The following is an 8,274-nucleotide window of genomic DNA, read 5'->3' on the forward strand; positions in this document are numbered from 1 at the left end:
CTCTTATGGGCTCTGCTTTGGTTCAAGTGAGATGTGAATGGATGTGACAGGATGGTTGATGAATGCTTGCATTTTTGCCTTCTAACTTGAGAATACTTTAGCCCCAATGCGAGTTCCATCTTCATCCGGGGCTCCAGAATAACATGTGTGGTTGAGCTGAGCCCCACACAGTTGGGGAGAAAAATATCTGTCTGCTTATAAGGTCCTGAAATGTTTGGGATGTTTGCTACTGTAGTAAACATTGCCTAATACAAGTAGCATCTATTTCCGGAAATTGTACCTTCACAGAGATGTCTTGAATACTGTGCACCTAACACAAAAGGCTGAAGGTGCAGAATTACTTTAGAAATTATAACTATTGCTATTATTGATTCTATCTATATGTTGGCCCTATGAAAATTATTTCCAGTGCAGTATCAGCTGATCTCTGAGTTCCTCCATGTGCACCTTGATGAGACTGCAGAATTGGAGCCCAATGACCTTGGATACCAGAGCCTGCCATTTGGCTGAATTCTCATTCCCTGTTGTCTAGGCATCAGCAGCAAGAAAGTTAGAGATCTCTTTCCCTTGTGCCTCCACTTCTATTTCCAAAAGTAAAAGAGTGAAGATTTCCCTCTGCTCCTAGGCTAGACTATTCCTTACCTCTACATCTTTGCACCTGTTCTTTTTCCACGCCTGGCTCTTTCACATGACTGGCTCTTTCACATACTTCTGACACCTCACCTCAGAGATGCCTGTATACCCCCTCAACTTCTTTGAGTTGAGTGCCCTTCTCCCAGCCTATCCCCTCTGTTAGGTTTTAAGTCTGGCTCATCCTGGCTGCTATGTTGAGAAGAGGCTGCAGAGTGAAGGCAAAGGCAGGAAGTTAAAGGCACCTAGGGTGTTAAAGTCACCTCCTTCTCTGCCTAGTGCTGCCTCCTCAGTTAGACCTGGAGGACACAGCCTTTTGTGGTCCTTCGGGATTGCAGACTGCTTTCCTCTGGGGGTTTTCACTCACCTCCCAGCTGACTCCTAAGGGTTGGATATTACCATCAGCAGGCATGATTCCTCACACGGTGCTCACCTGTCAAGTCCTTTAGGAGATGTCTCTGGGGAATCTCTCGGTCCACCCTCCTCCTGGGAAGAGAGATCCAGGAGCCCTGGAAGCTTGGAGGAGAGGACAGATTATGCCAGCAATCAAGTCCAGGATCGCTGCATCCTTCCAGAAATCACAGCTAATCATTAACTGTGAACGACCCCAAAAGCCTGACTTGCAGGGAAATCAGTCCTCCTTGTTTGCGGCTTGCTCAGCCTCAGAGCCTTGGAGGCCCACAGGAACTGTTTTTTTTTTTAACTCATGGGGTGAAAAGGAGATTTATGCCCAAGACTGACTGCAAGTTCTTGCCCCATCAGGGAGCCAGAAGCAGCACTCGTGTGGGCTTGATTTATACTCTGACCTCCTTTAACCCTTTTCCTCACCTGATTTTCCTTGTACTTGCAATCTCTTTTGATGATTCTACCTTATGTCCTTTATCCACATATGCTAAACTTGATCTCAACTGGTATCATGGCTGGAAACTCAGCTGCCTTGCAATGGCCTTCACATGTGTGTCTCCAGCCTGGATCTCTCTCCTGCATCCTATTCTGCTTTGCTTCTCCCCCCGGATGTGTAAAGGGCATGTCAAACATGTATCGTCCAAAGCTGGCATCAATATTCTTGCTTCTCTGCAAATCATGCTGCCCCACCTTCCAGCTGGTCCATCTCTGTGAATGGTGAACCTAGTCTTTGAGTTCTTCTGGCGTCAGAGCTTGGAGCCTTCTCTGTCTCTTCTCTTTCAACTTTGGTTGTGACAAATGCAGTCAGTTCTACCGTCAAACTACATCTAGAATCAACTTATTCTCTGACCCATTCCAGACCATCACCATCTCTCTACAAGGGTATTGCAGTGGTTTCCACATGGGTCTTCCTGCCTTTGCCTTCACTCTGCAGCCTATTCTCAACATAGAAGACAGGATGAGGCAGACTTGAAAACCTAAGTGACTCCATGAGTTCCTCTGAGTAGAAACTCAAGCTGGGCCACTTCCCCAGCTATAAAATGGGGCTCATAATGGGACCTCTCTCATAAAGTGTTTACAATGGTGGGGTGAAGTAATATTTTAAAGCCCTTTGGAGGCATGGGGGAACCTAAGTGAATAAATGTTAACTCTCATGCAGCTCTGTTTGAGCCATAAGGTCAGAAAAACAAAGACCTTTCCAGATCATTAAGTGGATAACATGGAAGCCCAGAGTGGAGTATTAACTTGCTTAAGGTGACACAGCAAGTCACTTCACTCCAGGACTGGGCTGGGAACTCTAACTCTAAATGAGTGGCTCATTTACAGAGGCTCCTCAGGCTGAGGCTAGAGCTGGAAATCAAAGGTTCTGAGCTAGTAGGATGAGCTGTTCTCAGGATCACCCTCCACAGGGAAAACTATCACAACCAGATAAGGGTCCGGGTCCCCGTGGATCCTGTCTTCTTCCCACTGGGGTAAGTACCCCTTGTGCCACCTAGCATGCCTGCACAAGAACCTACTCTTGGAGATTTATCCCTTTGGGGTGCTGGCCACCAGCAGCCCATCCAACCAAAGAGTCCCCAAAGACAGGCAGGGATGGAGCTCTCTAAATGCAGAGCTAGCTCTCACTTGGAGATTTGAGCCTTACAACTGGAGACCCGCAGGTAAGACAAGGGAACCAGTTACCTGGTGAAGGCTCATTGCTGAGTCACAAAGTACCCAAAGTGACACAGACTCCATGAGGAGATATCTGGGAGGGCCAGAGACTTGAAGACAGTAGAAGCCAGGATCCAAGACAGGGATCTGAGAAAAGAGGAGATACACCTGCAAAGGATACCAGAAATAATTTGAGTCCCTTTAGTGCTTTTCTCTGTACCCCCTTAGACATGATGTAATGTGACAAACCTGCTTGTGTAGTGCAGTTATGCCCTGGGAAGACATGGCTTCCTCACCTGCTCCGAGAAAATTAACACAATTCCACTGCCTGCAATATCCCAACACCTACAGTGGAGACCAAATCTTTTAGAAGCCTCCAAAGTGGCTGTCCTCCTCTAAGGCTCTGGTATTAGGAGGCGGTGTATCTCTTTGGAAAAAGGAGATGGTGCTTTCTGAAAGAATTCGGTGGCAAGAAATAAGGACTTAACTCCTGGGTATCTCCTGAGAAGCTAGGAGTCTCTCTCTCTCTTTCTCTCTCTCTCTCTCTCTCTCTCTCTCTCTCTCTCTCTCTCTCTCTCTCTCTCTCTCGGTCTACCAGGAGTCCCCAAATGATCAACTATTCTTCCCTCTGCCTTTTCTATTTATAAAGTCTCCTCCACCCATCCATCTTGCACACCTAACAGATATCAAAGCTGTTGACCCTGCTCCATTCACTTCCTTGGGCTGGGGAGGGATACATATGTCACCCCACCCACCCATCCTGGCTCACTGCCACTCTCCAGGGCCTGACATACCTCTCCTCCCAAGACTGGAACTGTGCTTTCTTCTGCACCAGTTATGCCCTCTTGTCTGTATAAATACCCTCTGGGTTTTCAGTTCCAGCAATTAGGAATCTATCCATGACTATAGTCAAAGCTCATGGTTACAAACTGAGGATCTGAAATCGATCAAAATTTGAATTTGAATTCCCTTGCTCCTGAGCTGTGTGCTCTTTGAAGAAATGATGTCACCCCCACCCAGCCTCAGTCTTCTCATCTGGAAATTGGGAGATAATCCCAGGACACCTCTTAAATGTTCGAGGTGTGAGAGCTGTGATTGAAGTTGGTCACGCACATGAAATGTCTAGAACACCTTAGCATGGTCCACTAGAAACCGGTAACCTCAGTTACTTCTGGAGAGGGAAGCTAGTTTGACTTTGAACCAGGCAAGAGTAGTTTTTTTATTACCTTACTCAAACTTGAATGTAATTGAATTATTCAAAAAATTAATTATTCAAAATTTTCTTAATTATTCAAAAATTATAAGACAAACCAAATGTGTGGCCCACAGTGACTTCCCAGTGATTGCAGTTAAGAATGGGAGATTGGAGGGAGTTCCTTAGCTTTAAATTCATACCTGTATGGTTGGAGGGTCTCAGGCCATTGGCTGTTTCTGATGATCACCTGGAGGCAGCAGAGTGCTCCTGGGAATAGTAATTAGGGTCCCACACAGGGAAGGACACTCAAGAAGTCATTGTTCTCCCAAAATGTGGACAAAAGGACCCAAGACCCTTTTGGATTGACAGTTCTGGAACCAAATTCCCCAGGATAAGCCACGGCATGCTCTCCTACCTGGAAATATCTGTCTCTCAATTAGTAAACAATATTCATTGACTGTGGCTCTCTCAGATGGACAGAGGAATCACCACCAAGACAGATCCCTCTCAGTTTGGAGTTTAGACAGCTAATAACATGTGAAATGATTAAGTTCATTTTGGATACTGTTAGAGGACATCAGAGATCAGATCACATCACACCTCTGCTCAGCACACAGCATTGAACCTCAATTCCATGCAAACAACAAAATATCAACATGTTTACTGTGTCACCCCAGGCCCTACATAATCTGCGCACACTCTCTTCCTCCCTGGCTTGAGGTCCTATACCTTTAACACTTGCTCACTGCATAGCACACCACTGGCTTCTTTGATGTTCTTTGAAAGCAAGCCTTGCTTCAGGGCCTTTGCACTTGCTGATTCTTCTTCTCAGACCACTTTCCCCAGGGAGTTACATAGATAACCTCTCTTCTTCTTTAAATCTTTATCAATGACTTTTTTTTTTTTGGTCACCTTCTCAATGAAGTTTAACCTGGTCATCCATCTAAAATTGCAGCCCATCTCTAAACTGGTTCTCCCTCCTCACCTTACGCAGTACAATTTTCTCTTCAATACACATGACTTTCAAACTTATTATAGAATTTACTTAATCATTTTTTTTTCTCATTAGAATCTAAGCTACATAGTCAGAGATATTTCCCTGTTTTTGTACATTGATTTAGAACTAAGAACAGCATCTAGCACATAATAGGTATTCAGAAAATATTTGAGTGAGTGAATAACGGCTCTGAAGAAAATAAAATACATTGACATGACAATGAGTGTGATTGACGTATGTGTCTGTGACAGCAATAGCATACACGTATATATGTGTAAACAGGTGTGAGTGTGTACACATGACTGAATAGTTGATGTGTATGTCCGGTTCTATGTGTGAGCATGTGAGTTTGTATATGTGTGTCCATGGGAGTATGAGTATATGGGGGTATGAGTAGGGGTGTATCTGACTTTGTGTTCTTGTTTGTGTGGTTTTGTGTCTGTGTGAATGAGTGAACATGTATGTGACTGTGTTGTGTGTTTGGCTCTACGGTAAGTGTATGAATGTGTGCCTGTGTTTGAGTTTGGCACATAGGTAGACTGTGTATAAGAGAAGGTGTGTGTATTTGTGTGTGGGGGGGTGTGAACAGGTAGGAACCTGTGTGATAGACATTTATGTGTGCTTGTGTGTACAGGTGTCTTTGGATGGTTGTGCGTTTGCAGATATTTCTGGGGTGTTTAGATTGGGATGGGGGTCTGCACGCTACTTTATTTAGAATGCTCAGCAAAGGCCTCTCTGGGTTCCCTCTGTATTTAGCCCCACCAGGAGCACTGACAAGCCAGAATGTTGGACTTTGCTGAACTCAGTGCAAGTTTACGCTTTTTAAAATTTTTGACCTCTGAACACAATTGAGAATATCATAGTCCAGTGGGAAATCTATGAGGTGGAAAATGAAACTTTGCTCAAATTTTTTAAAAACAAGAATGGCCACTTCATGCCTTCAGAGCCGTGTAGCTATGCTCATGGATCATCTCAACAAGGGTTCTGCTAGGGCCTTCTAGGGCACCACCTTAGAGATGAGGAAACCGAGGCCCAGAGGAGGAGGAACCCGGAAACCCAGGCCTGACTTTGAAGTCCAAAGCCTCTCTCACAGGCCGCACTACATGAAAAAGGAGTTTAAAAACGAAATGGTCAAAAAGGGCCAGAGACACACACTCTCTACCGGGGTCTCTCCCTAGAAGTCATGTCCCCCCTTTCCTGGCTGTTCCTTAAACTGTTGTGGGGCAACCCCAATATAAAATGGGTTGCCTGGCTGTGGGTCCTCACCCACACGCTTAAAAGAGACTTATTAATGCTCCACTAGAGGCACACACAAAAGGTAAATAAAAGGTTTATTTACAAGGGAAAGGGAATTAAGGAAATGTACAACTCGGGGAGAAAATAGGGAAATAAAATCTTTAATGCGTCCTACCGGATCTGACGACCTGGAAACCCAAAGGCACTCTCAGAGCTGGCCGGACTAATGGGGGACCCCCTCCAAAGCCCACGTGTCTGCCTTTATACCAACCTGGGTGCTTAACCCCACCCTCAGGTCCCAGCCACCTTCCCCTTGCTGGTGATGGGATTTGGAGTTCCCAGTGTCTTTGGCTTTGGCCTGGGGTGGGGGTGGAGTCCCCAAAGCTCATGTGGAATCAGCTTTAGGACAGCCTTTTTCCCCTAACAAAAGCACGCCCCGCCCCCAAGCTAGCCTCCTGGAGAGGCTGCCCAGCAAGTGGATCTGGCCAACCCAGGGAGTTAAGAATCAGATATGATGAGAAACCTGGGCGTGGAGGATTGAGGGGGTCGTGGTTTGGCGGGTGGGGGGTGGGGTGGGCACTGGAGGGGGATCTGGGGTGGTTTAAGGGACCATTGAGAGGTTGTTGGTGGTTAGAGGGGTCAGATTGGGAGGTGTGTTTAGAGAAGAAGCCTAGGGGTAGAAGGATGAGAGGGGAAACCATAGAGAGGTGGGTGGAGGCTAGAAGGGCCATGATGGGCTCAAATCATAGGAGGCGCGACAGGGGGTGTCGCCTGAAGGAGGGGAATAAGAAGACAGTGAAGATGCTTGACTTGAGGGGTGGGGCTTTGAGGAGGGGGTCTCGGGGCAGTAAATCAGTCTCTCTCAGTGTTCCCTGGCACATTTCCGTTTTCTTGTGAAGTGTGGATGATCGTCTCATCTCTGGGTACTTAAAATTATATATAAAAGTAAAAAAATAAATAAAAATAAAAGCGAAATGGTCACTGGTCAGGGTCGTGTGTAATCAACTGTGCCCTAGAGCCCAGAGCTTGGCTCACAGCTCTGCTCAGGGCAGAGGGCAGATGAGGAAATCTCTCTCAGTACCCTAGGGAAGCCTGGGCTGTGGAGTCATGCTCAGAGCTCATTGGTTTTTATCTCCCTCCACTGCCCATCATCTGGGAAAGCCTTGGGGACCTGTCTGGATGACCCAGGGCGAGAGACAAGGCCCAGACGTTGCCATGAAAAACCCCATTTTAAATCTTGTTTGTGCTACTTATCAAAGGAAGGTGCAGAAGACCCCCACTGGGCCTCAGTTTCCTCGTTTGCAAAATGGGGATAAAAGCAGCACCTCTTTCGGTAGCAGGGTGCTGAGAAAGCCCAAGAGAGAGAAAACCTGGGCTCTTGCTTTTCCACAGAGCTGCCCTAATGCCAGGGGAGGATGAAGCGGGAACAGGTCAAAGTGTTAGTTTTCTGGGAAACTTTTTGACTGACCTCAAAACCCCATTCAGAATAATCTATTGTGCTTCAGGAAACGACAATGCCTCCCTCCTCAGGTCTGTGTGGGAATAAATGGCTGCCCCACGTCCCTGGTGGAGTTTCATGCTCTTTGTCTCTCTTCTGCCATTTGTTGACTATAGATGAGAAGGCAGGACAGACGGGAGGTGCCAGGCTCCAAGTTCCTGCTCACTAAAAAGAGCTGCTATTTCTATGGCTATTAGCAGCTGCCCACTCAGAGACCGTTTGCATGGCATGGGTTGTTCACAATCCCCCAGAAGTCTTTAGAAATAGATACATATATTTGTGTAACTTTTAGTTGAAGTCACTTTGGTTTATAACATTCTCTAGGTTTCAGGTGCACAGAATTTGCTGCCTCTATATACTACATCATGAGCACCACTAAAAGTTTAGCTTGCACTCACCACCATACCTTGCCCTCCCATCAATTCTACGCTTCCCCTAACCCCCTCCTTTTTGGTAACCACCAGTCTGCTCTCTGTATCTGAAAGTTTTGCTTGTTCATTTGGTTGGTTTCTTTATAGTCCATGTACTAGTGAAATCATAGTTTTTGTCTTTCTCTGTCTGACTTATGTCACTTACTATCATCCTCTCAAAGTCCATCCAGGTTGTCACAAATGATAACATTTCATCCTTTTTTTTTTATAGCTGAGTATTATTCCATGT

Source organism: Talpa europaea, assembly GCF_964194135.1.
Source record: "Talpa europaea genome assembly, chromosome: 12".
NCBI lineage: Eukaryota > Metazoa > Chordata > Mammalia > Eulipotyphla > Talpidae > Talpa > Talpa europaea.